At 34.7% G+C, this 14,246-nt stretch overlaps 1 pseudogene across 1 annotated transcript; it reads left to right on the forward strand.

Moving 5' to 3' along the window:
- Positions 1 to 1,254: 1,254 nt before the first annotated feature.
- Positions 1,255 to 12,245, forward strand: LOC147828166 (vomeronasal type-2 receptor 116-like; annotated as a pseudogene). The gene is made up of 4 exons (XR_015451208.1): positions 1,255 to 2,001; positions 2,695 to 2,922; positions 3,266 to 3,389; positions 9,570 to 12,245. The product of XR_015451208.1 is annotated as a vomeronasal type-2 receptor 116-like (transcript).
- The last annotated feature ends 2,001 nt before the right edge of the window (positions 12,246 to 14,246 follow it).

The raw sequence follows: 14,246 nt of genomic DNA on the forward strand, positions 1-14,246 counted from the left end.
TCCTTTATAAATGGAACCATTTTCCTTTGTGCATGTAAAAAGTGGTAAGGATCACCAAGACCCCAAGCTACACCATTACTTTAGTATAAGTTCTAAGACCTTCTAGTCATGAGCTCTTCCAGAAATGAATTATTATGTCTGGTTATTCATCTTGATTTAGAATGTGATCTTAAATCAGACTTCTGTATAAAAGTGTACCACAAGCAATGTGTCTAAAGTAAAATTTATTTATCATAAGTCTTCAAGCTAAGAAATTAAGAGAGCACCTGATTGATAGTTTTTGTGTGGAGATGTGTCAATGTTACCTTCTATCACAAAAATACAAAGCAAGTTCTCTTTGATCTCCTGTAAAGACATTAATCTCATCCATGATAAATACACAGGCAGAATCTAGTTTAACATGAATCAACTTCCAAAAGACAACCTAAAGCCAGCACATTCAGGTTTAGGCTCTTAGGATACGAATTATGGGAAGACACAGCATTCAATTAACAAGTGGTATTGTCCTGGACTGAAAGACAATTATGTATTGAGTCTTTTCTCTAAGGATTACTTGCTCTCTTTTCAGCCTTATCCACAACAGTTACCAGAATGTTCTAGCCATCAGTTTTGCCATTGAAGAGATCAACAAGAATACTCATCTTTTACCCAACATCTCTCTGGGATATGAGTACCATAATTTAGTTTACAGTCACTGGAAGTTTTTAGAAAGTATCATCACTTTGTACACAGGACAAAATGGGACACCTAACTATAGGTGTGGGAGAAAGACTAAATCTGTAGCATTACTCACAGGATCACCATGGGTAATTTCTTCTCAAATTGGACCTTTGCTGGAACTCTACAAATTTCCACAGGTGAGACAGGGTAAATAGGGTAGGATCAAATAATGCCACATTAGTGGACAGTTTCAGGTTCAGTTCCTAAGGATGGTCAATGGATGGACTGGGTTTATGTTATGCACAAATTGTACAACCTCAAAATGTAACACACTGAGATTTGTCAATTACCCATATTCTCTTTATGTACATCATGAAGGAGGTACAGAGGAAATTAAGGATTTCCTGAACTCAGAGTCTGCTCAGTTATTTTCTAAAACAGGACACTTATGAAGTGAGATGATTAAATAGATGGGATAATGAATATTTCCTTGTACAATTTTCAGATATTTTTCAGTGCTCTTCAGGCCTAAGGTTGTGCTTTGCGTCAACTTGCTTCACAAAACTTTCACTTTTCTTTTCCTTTTAGCTTATCTTTGGTGGTTTTGATCCTGAGTTCAGTGAAAATAGTTTCCTTCTGTCCATCAGATGGCCTCAAAGGATGAATCTCTGGCCCTTGGCATGGTGTCCTCGATGCTTCATTTCCACTGGACCTGGGTGGGACTGGTCATCACAGCAGGTCAGAATGGTTTTCGATTTCTCTCAGATGTGAGGGGAGAGATGGACAAGAATGGAGTCTGTGTAGCATTTGTAAAAATGATCAAAAATGCTATTGCGTCATACCTCTGGAGTCCAAAGCTGCAAGATTTCCTGAGCAGAGAAACATCACCTGTAAATGTGGTTATCATTTATTATGATACTGACAGTCTAAATGATATAAACTATCAGGTCAGGGTACATCTAGTGACATGGAGAGTCTGGGTGACAAACACTCAATGGCATGCTGAATTGTCTGGGAGAAATTTTATCCTTGATTCATTCCATGAGAGTCTCATTTTTACACACCACTATGAGGAGATTTCCGGTTTTAATGAGTTTATCCAGACAGCTACCCCATTCAAATACCCAGAAGACACTTTCCTCACTCTGTATGGGTTCCGGAATTTCCACTGCTCTGGAATGGCTGCCTGCAAATCGTTTCGACACTGCCATGAGCGACGGGAGCTACAACGCATACAATGCTGTGTATTTGGTAGCGTACGCCCTGCAAGAGATGCTTCTTCAACCAGGTGAAATGCAACTGATGGGAAGTGAGGACACTACGGTGTTCTTCCCCTGGCAGGTAATGTATTTTTATTGTGAGGCAGGCCCTGTTATCATGATCATCTTATAGAACTTTCTACAAGTGCTCAAATCCAGTTAACAAAAATCTTTTCCTGAAAAACCCAAAGATTCTGTATTAATTTTATTTTTCAGATAAAATTTTGACCCGGAAATGAATCAAGATCATTGCTGTGCTTGGAAAAGATGTTAATATTCTATCTAATCATATTTTCCATCAAAAGATGAAAACTTTACCTTTGCAGTTTAAAAGAGAAAGCATGAATATATATGAATATTATATATCATATATGAATATATATGAATATTTACATATATAATTTACTTGTGTACCTAAATGTGGCAAATATTGCAGTGGATGTTTTATATAAAATTTGCATTTTATTCTATAACCATTTTGGATTGATAACTTCATTTTGCACATAAATGCTGTGGGAACAATCACAAAATTCTGATTAGACAGTGTTGCTACCCATGCAAATCGTATATTTACATGGGTTTTGTTTAAATATCTTCTCTTCAAGCTGACATTTTAGAAACATTGTGATATTTAATTTATTCCACTTCATTTGTTGCCTGTGTTGAGCTTCCACTATGAAACAAGGAGTAAAGAAAATTAGCGACTGTCCCATATTCAGGTTTTGTTTCTTAACATTGGGATGCAATTCATCATAGGATTATTCATCCTTTTCAGCTCCACCCCTTTCTGAAGGACCTCCAGTTCAACAGTCCCACTGGAGAACAAGTAAACTTAGACAAGGCAAATAAAATGGGTACAAAGTATGATATTCTCAACTTGTGGAACTTTCCAGAAGGCGTTAGACTCAGGGTGAAAGTTGGAGGGTTTTCCCCTCATGCTCCACTTGGTCAGCAGCTGTCTGTGTCTGAGGAGATGGTAGAGTGGGCTGCAGGAATTACTGAGGTAACTTGGATCTGCACATAACTCATTCCATGACATTTCATTAGACATAAATAAATGAAATTCTCTGTATTTTGTGCCCCACCCCTGGTCACAAATGGTCACAAATGGAATAACAGTTTGCCTTTCAATGCTAAGCATTTTCTTATTTCTCTAATTTCTGTTGAATGGGAATAAAGCTCATTTACTCAACCATATTTTAGTCAATATTCATGTTTTTATCATTAAGTATGGGATTCAAGTAAATATATGACTTTATGCATTTATAAAAATTGTTTGTTACTATGATTGTGAAAGGTTAAGTAAAATTTAGAGAAGGTGCCAACACTCATCTGATTGTCCCCAGACTCCCTGCTCTGTATGCAGTGAGAGCTGCAGTCCTGGATTCAGGAAATCCCCTCAGGAGGGAAAACCTGCCTGTTGTTTTGATTGCACCCCTTGCCCAAAGAATGAGATTGCCAATGAAACAGGTAAGAGTAAATCTTCTCAACCAATTGTCATGCTTTCTTTGGCTTCACATAACTCGAAGAAAAGAATATAATTTTGAACTGAAGAGCAAAGGCAAATTCTTTCTTCCTTTATTGAGCAATTTACCTCTGTAATATTACCCTTTCATAAACCACACTCTCTATCCCCTGAGCTATTTCTGAGATTTTTTTCTTTTGCTTTCCTGGGAATGTGATATAGACACATTCTACCACCGGGCGACATCCCCATTTCTTTTAAATTTATTATGCTTAGGAAAAAATCTCACTAAGTTTCTCAGGCTCACCTAAAACTTTTGATCCACCTCCTATAGCTTCCAGAAGTTGGGAATATAGGCATGTGCCACCACACCTGGTGCCTTTATATATTTTTCTAGACTCATTGAAAGCATGATGTTCCCAGCCCATTAGGGTGGTGCATGTCTGTTATCCCAGCACTCTGAGAGGCTGGGGCAGTATGATTGAGTTTGAACTCTATCTGGGACAGCTTAATGATTTAGTGAGATAATTTTACAAAATCAAAAATCACAAAATTCTGGAATGTGATACAGTGTGAAGGCCCTGGGATTTGTCTTCAGTTCCACAGAAACAAAGATAAAAGAAAGTACTGTATTCTCAACAGGAAATTAGAAGAATAAAGACATGCCATGCCCAGGATCCTAATAAACACTATATGTCATAATATGAACTAAGACAAATAATAGCAACATGTATGAAAAAGAGGGTAGGGCAATAGGATGAGGAAGGAGGAGGGACATGAAAGGGGAAGGTGATTACAAAAAAGAAACTAGCTGTAGTATGTACATGTCACTGCTCCCAGAGATGATTGTAAACTCCATGAACTACAAAGATAAAAATATTTTAAAAGAATAAAAAATGAGATAAATGCCTGAAAACCCTCTTTTACTCCCCAAAGTTGCTTCTCTTTCACCTCCATCACTATTTTAACAGAATATTATTAAGTACCAACACTTCTTTTTGAAACTTCATTTAGATCTCCTCAAAGACAATCAAATTCCAGATCCTTAGTTTCTCAGTAACGTAGCATGTCTCTTGACACAAGTGCTAGAGGGATTGTGTGTGTGTAAGAGGTATGCAATGGTGAAGAGCAAGTTTATGCTCAATCCTTGGCTTTTTATCCTTGCTCTCCTGCAATTTATAGGAGATTAAGGGGACTGCATCTTGGGGTGTATTCCATAAACTGTGCATTTAATTTTAAAAAATGACTGTAAAAGATGCATTGTCATTAATTTCTCTTAAAACACTCTTGCTTACTTTGAACACACTTATCCCATAATTTCTGCCACTTTTTGCAACAGGTTTTAATAAGCATATTTATTTGCACTGTTAGGCTGTAACATCTTCAAAATGTTTATCTTTCTTGTCATTGTGACTTTGGGGAAGAGCCAGAGGGAGCACTGTGGCAAATCCAGTGAACAGGTGGATGAGGATGCACCATAGTGTTCTACAGCCTACTTTTCTGTACTTAACTGCAGAGTTCACTGAATATTTGATCACATCTCATAGAGACACAAAAAAAGACTTTCTGAACCAATTCACAAAGCTGCAAGAATTATGGAAAAAGTGCTTTGAAAGTAAAGGAGGGTATATTAAGGGAAATTAATACCAACCTGTCTTTTACTGTCACAATGTTTAAAATTTTAACATTGTCCATACTTTTGAATTAATAATTACATATTCATATGAATTATGGTTAATGCCATGAGCTTCAAGATTTATATCTGCAAAGAGTGTAGGATGTAATAAATGATCAAGTCTACATTTTTATCTGTGTTTTATAAACTTTTTTTCACTCTGTATTATATCAGATGGGTGTAGGGTGTTAAATTGTTGATATGATCAACAGAAATGGAGATCATGGAATATCTCTAATTTGTATAATAGGTGAAGTACATAAAATGAGTTTCAATATTATGAAAGAATGGAGAATATGCAGATGGGTTTTGGGCCATGGTGCAGAAATGGTAAAGAAAACCCATATTGAATATTTTTGAACAACAAAATTGTCACTTTGGAAATAGTTGAATTTTTGATAATAAACCTTGGCTTGGTAAAATCACCTCTGTGCTGCATATTTTAAATTTTTAACTGTTACATATTTTAATTTCACAATATTTTGCATAATTTTGAATTAATTTTGAAATATAATGAGATTGATTATATAGTGTAACATGCAGTATACTCAGATTGGGTGTATGGTGTTTTTAGATATATACATTCCATGTGCACACGTAGAGAAGAATACATCCACACTATCTGCTTCTGGTTTAAGAAATGCAGTCTTCAGTATTAAAAATACATATCATATAAAATTAATATCATAAAAATTTACACAGTTATTATATAAATAAATATAAATATAGCATGTAATACTAAAACAGAAATTGTCTTTGAGAATTTTACCTACCAAACTCTTGGATTGAAGGTAAAACTATCATTAGAGAGAAATATTTACCTGGTATATACTTATATCCTATTATGTATATTTCAATAAAGAAAGCATGAAATCCTACATTTAGAGATTTTTATCAGAAACTAGCCAAAAAGCACTAATTCCACTAAACTAAAATGAGAGACAAAAAATATTATGACAGGAAATTTTAAGAAAATATATAGATGTAGAAAACAAATTTTAAGCGCACACTTGATTCAAGGAAAAAACAACCCTTATAACCTTTAATAAATTTGATCAGAAAGAAAAATTTGCAGAATGATAAAATTTAATTACTACAAATTTATTTCAATCTATGAAAATGTGCTTGAAATTTAGAAATTCACAAGAAAATAGCCAAATAATCCTAAGGAAAAAATAAAAAATATCCACAGTACCATATGTGTTAGCAATATGAGCTTATAAATTAATATTTTCCTAGAATTTTTATGGTACTTGTAGCCTCACTGGAAAAATTGATAAGCATTCAAAAACATACTAATACTGAGCATATTAAGTAAAAGTGAAAAAATATTCATTTTGTATGAGGGGATAGTTTGGCAGTCATTGCCAAAAATGTCACTAATAAAACAAATTTCACACTACTCTGCTTAAAGAAAACTCCAATCTGTGATAGAGGCTACATCATAACTAGATTTGCTTTTTGCAACATAATTCAATGCAGTTGTTTCCCATAAAATAGAAATTAAATAACTAAAGAAAAACCAACAAAATTGAGCACCTTTTGATAATTTAGAAATAAACAATGACAATAATGATGCTTACAAAATTAGAAGTAGGAGGAAACCATCTTAGTTCCATAAATAATGTACAGAATGCAAAGCAAACATAATATTAATAAAATCAAGAATGTGATAGGAATTCATTTGACTACTTCTACTCAATTACAATTTTGGGGGAAAATTAAAATATGAAATTCTCAGTAAAGATTTAGTATAACTGATATTATTTTTCAATATTAGTGGTATGTATATGATATTAATGAATTAATTAATTTACTTTGCAGTGACTGAGTGATTTATGTTAAATTACTTATGTGTCTAACTTACAAAACATTCAAAAAATTTAAAATATATTTAAAGTGTTAAGTACTGCTCAAAAATTCGTGTAATGTTTGGACATCTAGTGGTTAGAAATGAAAGAAAAAAATTTATAGCAAATAAACTGAAATAAATTGTGAATAAAACATTCTTGTGGATAGAAGATTCAATTTTGGAAAAATGTCATTACTTAGCAAGTTGATGTGTTATTCTAAGCAGTTTTGGTAAATATTCAGTTTTGGGGGTATTTTTTGTGTGTTTGTGTGGTCCTGGGGATTGAACTCAGGACCTTGTACTTGCGAGGCAGGCACATTGCCACTGAGCTAAATCCCCGGCCCTTCAATTATGTCTTTTAGTGAAACTCACAACCTTTTATAGGGTGACAATTCATACACATCCTGATGTTAAGTACTACTGGCAATACCTGCTTCACAGAACTTGTCAGATTATGGTGGTTTGTCAATAATTTCTTGGAGAGTGAAAGAAAACCTAGGACAACACCTACAGAGATTTATTTTAGGTACAGAAGGCATTCTACTTTGTGAAAAGAAAGAAATGCTGCTATGAATGTGCCAGATTAATAAGGACAATAAAGTGTCATCCATGAGATCATAAATAAGATGGCCAGTATCAATAAGTAACGATTCTTACATAATATTTTTACATATTTACAAAAAAAAAGAGAAACTTGCCTCAGCTAACCATGAGCGTCTTATGGTAAGGGCTGGGAATAGGAAGGAAAAACTAAAATTGCAGTGACAATAATTTGAATTTCTCACTAGATATGGAGCAGTGTGTGACATGTCCAGATCATCAGTATGCCAACATTCAGAGAAACCACTATCTCAAAAAGTCTGGGCAAAGGATAAAAAGAGAAAACTAAACAAAAAGAAATAGAATAAGAGATTAATGTTTATTCTACTGAAAAATATTAGATAATCCTTAAAAAGATGCATCAAGTAGAAAGAGAAACAACACAAATTCATAAAACAATATATAGTCTATTTTACAGATATAGAGAAAATCTACAAAAATATATAAATAATATCACATTAAGCTATTTGAAAATGTAATAAAACTTACAAATTTAAATACAGTTAACTTTCCAAAGAAAAAATAAGTTCTCCCATAGTATCATGTCAATTATCAAAATTGAATTCCCAATTATTTCTTCCACAATTATTGAGCTGTAAATATTTTTGTCATTGAACTTTAGAAGCATTCAGTGGCATATCATATAAATTTACTTTAGAAAGTTGGAAAAACAAAACTTTGGAAAACGCATTTTATTTTATGAAACAAGATACACTTTGCTAACCACACTTTACAGTGCAAGTTTCAGAAAAAACCCTTATAGGTTTTCCATCTTTTACTAAATTCACATTTCTTATTCTTAGCTTAGAGGTATTTTTAGGGAGGTTATATTGTGACTATACTTAATGTACATAATATAAGTTCTGGTAATAGTATGTGGAATAGGCAATAGTCTCAGAAATGAGAAAACATCCTAAAATTAAACATCTTTCCATGATTTATAAAGAAGAAATGGCAAATCAACCATTGCTAAAATGGGAGTAGAAAGTGTCTTAATTACATTAATTAGATATAAACAATGCTAAAGGAATTATCATGTATTCTAGTTTAATATTGAAATAAAAAATGAGACAAGCATGTTCCATATCATCACTTCTACTTGAAAATATGCTGGAGGTCTTGACTAAAGAAATATTGTCATAAAATATATAAAACAAATATTTAATGGAAATATTTTGTTTCCATTTTTTCACTTCTCATATTAATTCCATTACCCAAAAAATATGATGTATTATTTTGTGACTATACTTATGTATAAGGGTAAGAAATAGGTAAATAAACATAAACAATTGAATGTAGTGCTGAACAAATATAAGGTTAATACACAAATATTATATTTATATCTCACTCATAAGCTATTCAAAATGAAAATTTAAAAGATGATATTTATTATATCTTAAGTTTAGAAATATTCATCAATAAAGTCTGTTAAGGTTTTGAATGATTCTACCAATAAATTATTGAAAAGAGTTTAGACCAAAGGAAGTAAAACCTGTGGTTGTAAAAGTATATTTATGACTGAAGACTCAGTAATGAAAAGATTTTTATATGTACTCATCCAATTTGTCTATCAATTCAATCTAGTTGTAATCAAAAATTCCATTACACTTGGGATAAAAATGATAATTGTAGAAAATGAAGGAACTTACTATGCTTGACCTTGAGCAGAATTGGTCATATTTGGTTCCCTAGATCTTAATAAAAAATATGGTGAGTAATCCTCCCTATATTTTTTTCCTTGACTGAATCCCAAGACCATTGTTTACAGAGGTTTAGTTTAGAAAGGTAGGTCTTTAATTATTCAGTGAGAAGAGAAAAATACTGTGATGGCTAAAGTAGATATACAATGAGGAAAAATTTGTTTGGTTCTCTTCACCATGAAGAAGCTGATTGGTACTAATTGCAAATTACGGTCTATGTAATTTTTTACTTAATGCCCAGAAAAGCAAAGTAGGACAATTCACATCAACTGTTCCAGTGAATTTCTGCATTGGGGAAGAGATGTAAATAATGTGAAAGAATAAATTTGGAATGATAACAGTTTGCATTTCACACTAGATAGGGAGCAGTGTATGAAGTGTCCAGATCATCAGTATGCCAACACTCAGCAAAACCATTGCATTGAAAAGTCTGTGACATTTCTGACTTTTGAAGATCCCATGGGGAAGGCTCTGGCTGGTACTGTCCTGAGTCTCACTGTCCTCACAGCTGCTGTTCTTGGGCTCTTTGTGAAACATCAAGACACTCCCATTGTCAAAGCCAACAACTGAAATCTCAATTACATCCTACTCATCTCCCTCATCTTCTGCTTTCTCTGCTCCTTACTCTTTGTTGGCCATCCCAACACAGCCACCTGCATCCTCAAGCAGACCACATTTGGAGTTGTGTTCACTGTGGCTGTTTCCACCGTCTTGGCCAAAACTGTCGCTGTGGTGCTGGCCTTTAAGATCACTGCTCCAGGCAGAAGGATGAGGCAGTTGTTGGTATCAGGGGCACATAACTACATCATTCCCCTTTGCTGCCTGATCCAACTCACTGTGGAGTCTGCATGGGCACTAATCCACCCCACATTGACACAGATGCTCACTCTGAACATGGCCACATCATCATTGTGTGCGACAAGGGCTTGCTCACTGCCTTCTACTGTGTCCTGGGATACTTGGGCTCCCTGGCCCTGGTGAGATTCACTGTGGCTTTCCTGGCCCGGAACCTGCTGGACACCTTCAATGAAGCCAAGTTCCTGACCTTCAGCATGCCGGTGTTCTGCAGTGTGTGGGTCACCTTCCTCCCTGTGTACCATAGCCTCAGGGGGAAGGTCATGGTGGCCATGGAGGTCTTCATCTTGGCCTCTGGTGCAGGGTTGCTGGCCTGCATTTTTGCCCCCAAGTGTTATATTATTTTATTAAGGGTAGATAGACATTCTTGGACTAAATTCAAAGATAAAATATATACTAGAAGTAAAAATCCTTCTTAAATTTAATTTAATAATGTATTTTTTTTTCTGAAATACATGGAGGACCCTGAGGTTAATCAGCACCATTTGTTTAGAGAAATGTTAAATAGCAATATGGGTTTCATTTTAATGAACCAATGGCTTTTACTTCTTTGTGTAGTAGTTTAACATTCAGTACAACATATAGCCATCATCATTATAATGTAAAGTTCTTCTGGATATATTTTTTCCTCCAATAATATCTAATTGCATTTTTATTATGTTTGCTTAGTCTCTTCTTTGATTTTTGAAACTATTTATTTTTGCAGTCCATGGGGTTGATCCCAAGGACTTCAAACTGAAATACATCCATACCCCTTTGTAATTTCCTTCTTTATTTTGAAGAAAATTCCTGTAAAGTCTAAGTAGCCAAGGGCGGCCTTGAACTTGAATCCTTCCAATTCAAAATCATGGAGAGAATAGTAAATCTAATTATTCTAGGGTCAATATCCTAGTCAAGTGCTGTGAAAGATGTAGATATGGGAAAGGACCCCAAGCAGGTTTTCAAACTAGTGTATGTGAAGAAAAACTAAAGGACACAAGAATATGCAGTCTTGGTAAAATATAGTTAAATGTGATAGGCATGGTTGTGGACTTCTGTAATTTCAGGTATTTCTGAGTCTAAGATGTGAGAATCACTTGAGCTCACAAGTTGAAGAGCATTCTGAGAACCATATTGAGAACCCACTTGTATTTTAAAAAACAAACACAAAATGTATTATATATATGTGTGTGTCATATATATTATGTGAATATATGTGTCATAAATTTTATTTATATTTATATATATATGGTGTGATAAAAACTATAGTCAATGCTTAAATTAAAACAAATTACAATAGAAGATACTTTGCCATTAATTTTACCCCATAGACTCTACCACATCTGAGAGACACCACATTGTTCTTCTATCTTTCTGAAGCAATTCTGGAAGGCCTTTTCTTATGAATGTCTTTATCTGCACTGCATTGGCTAATAAAAATTTTTACCTTTCATGGTTATTTTTACTCTGGGTGTGAGCTAGAGTTGAAATGGTGCCATGTTTGGTGAGTAAGGCTTCTGGAAACATAGAGCAATTTTTTGAGCCTATATTTCCATCAGATGACACTAAGGAGTAACATTCATTGTATTTTTTAATCACACCTTGTAAAGACACTCAGGACAGAGGACTTCCAGAGCTGCTCAGATAGTGGCACAAATGCTAGCACAAGACTGAAGAAAGAGCAAGTATGAATTAATGGCCATGTGCCTTTTATGCTAATAAACTTTTAAATTAAATATTCACTGTGTATTTCAATCACACTTCACATACATAATGAGCAACTGGAGTGAGCAGGAGAATAAGAAGGAGGGGATGGTGCAATTGATAGATGACATTTTCTTTTGGTGATCAAAATGAGTCATTCGCAGCAATTGTGGGAATCATCTAGAAGAAAACATTCCAGGACAAACAGGCCTTGTGTGGGCCATTGAAATGGAACATGTTTAGAAATTTTAGAAAAGGAGACACATGTCATATTATACTCATGAATTTTACTCTGTTACTACATTTTCAGAAATGCAGGCATCTTCATTTGGAAATAGGCAACTAATGCCTAAGCAGAACTTTATATTGAGGTTTAAATATTCCTTATGTAAAAACATAAACATGTTTTCAATTATTAGAATCATTCTTGTGTTTGTTTTCTTTCAGATACCATAGGGTTAAAGAATTGTGTTAATCTTACTTCATATTATGACACATTATCATCCTTTATCATGCAGTATATTTAATTATTAACCTTATTAGAACTGTAGCTTATAAGTGCCTCATGTACACAAGTGTGAATGGAGGACCACTGCTCTTCATAGGGATTATTAACAAATGGCAGGAAGTAAGCACTACTTTCCTAGTGCATCAGAGCCAAGGAAATTTCTCCAGGCTCTTTTGCTTTATATTTTATGACTCCTCCTGCCATTCAGGATCATGGCACACAACACTGACATTGTGACCTGGTCACAGATGTGACTTTACTGGAAAAATATTTTACAACACGCTTGCCCTGTGGGACTTGCTATTCCCCCAGCAGGTTCCACCTAATCTTTAGTGGATTCTATACCAGTCTCGGTAGAAATCCATATACAGAGTGGTATGGAAATAGGTATATGTGAGATAGAAGAAACAACATTGTCTGAATGTCTTACCTGAAAGGAGAGAAATGATTAAAGTTGTCCCCAAAGAAACATTAGAGTGTGAACAGTGTACAAGCTCTAAGCTTCTAGAATGAATGAGGGGGGAAAAGTGCTTGTGTGTCCAACCAAGAATAAATAAATTTGAGCAAAAATCAAAAAATTCCTTCTTGCATTTGGAGAACAATAGCTATACACCACACACATCACTTTATCCTAGGATTTAGTGTCAAGAGGAAAGGTAGAACTATAAGAAAAATTAATGAATAAAAGTATACTTTACGTTTCTTTAAATGTAAAATGGTGATACAAATGTATAGGTACCTAAGGTAAAGCTCGATGGCACTCTACCATGGAACTACATTCCCAGCACCAATCTTCTTTTGAGACAAGATTTCACTTAGTTGCCCATGCTGTTCTCCAACATGTGATCCTCTTGCCTCAGCATGGCAGCAATCTGTCAGTGGAATCATGTACGTCCAGGCAATGATGAACATATGCTTTATGAGCAGCAAGAGCCAAAGTTTGAATTTTCTCCGTGGAAGAGAAGAGGGCCCCTCTGTTTTTCAGAACAGTCTGAAAGTACAGAGGCTGGGGTTTGGATGGGCCGATCTCAGAGGATGAGTTGGGTCTTCAGAACTGAAGCATCTGCAATAGTGGACAAAACTGAATTTCACTTCTTCCTCCTTGGTCAGCTCTGCCTGTGGCTCAGGCAGAGGAAAGTGGTTGGAGATGAGTTCTTCACAACCAATTCCCAAGTAAGGAGGGACCTAGACTGTTTCCTAAAATTACCTCTATGGCCAACAGATGGAGAAGTCTGTTCTCTTGGCCAGAATCATCCAATGTGGTCAAGAAGTGTTAAAGAATGTGAGCTCCTGGTAGGATTCTCCAGCACTCTAATGATTAGTGTGCCACAGATTCATACAAACATAGTTGGTTTTGTACAACTTATTCTGATTGATTCCCAGCCATATTAAAATGTATTGATCAGAAATATGAATTCCCTTTGCCTTTTTCTCCTTAGACCAAATGTGATGAGAAAAACACAATTAAATATTTAATTTAATGCAAACAGTGGCCTTAACTTTTGACAAAAAGAAAATAGAGATGAGAAAAAGAGTGGAAGATAAATTTCTGGGTAACATGAAACTTATTTTCCACAGATGAGTCAGTCAGACCAGGGCCAAAGTTGAGGTGTCTGCAAGATTTAGCAGCTAACAAAGAAAATTGTGCTTCTGTAGGTTTAGGTCAAATAGGCCAGTTTTAAATATTTTTAAATGTCAACTGTATTAAAGTTTAGATTGAAAATAATTAAAAGCTTTAAAACCTATACAAAAATTTAAAAGTTCTCCACTTCTCTGTTTATTTCATGTGCTTGCCTTCCCTCCACCTTCCATTCATTTTTTTCCTTGTACTCCTCCCATTATTTTGCCTTTAACACTCTTCCACGCATCTACCTATCCTTCTGTCCCCCAGTCCATGTCTCCATTTAGTTCCTCTCTTCACTTAGGCAAAGAAGTAGAAACAGAAAATAACATATGAAAAAATGTTCAACTTATGAAATATATTTTATT

This window comes from Heterocephalus glaber, unplaced genomic scaffold, assembly GCF_053883595.1.
Source record: "Heterocephalus glaber isolate CG9 unplaced genomic scaffold, H.glaber_assembly_v1.0 deba00001244, whole genome shotgun sequence".
In the NCBI taxonomy this organism is placed as follows: domain Eukaryota; kingdom Metazoa; phylum Chordata; class Mammalia; order Rodentia; family Bathyergidae; genus Heterocephalus; species Heterocephalus glaber.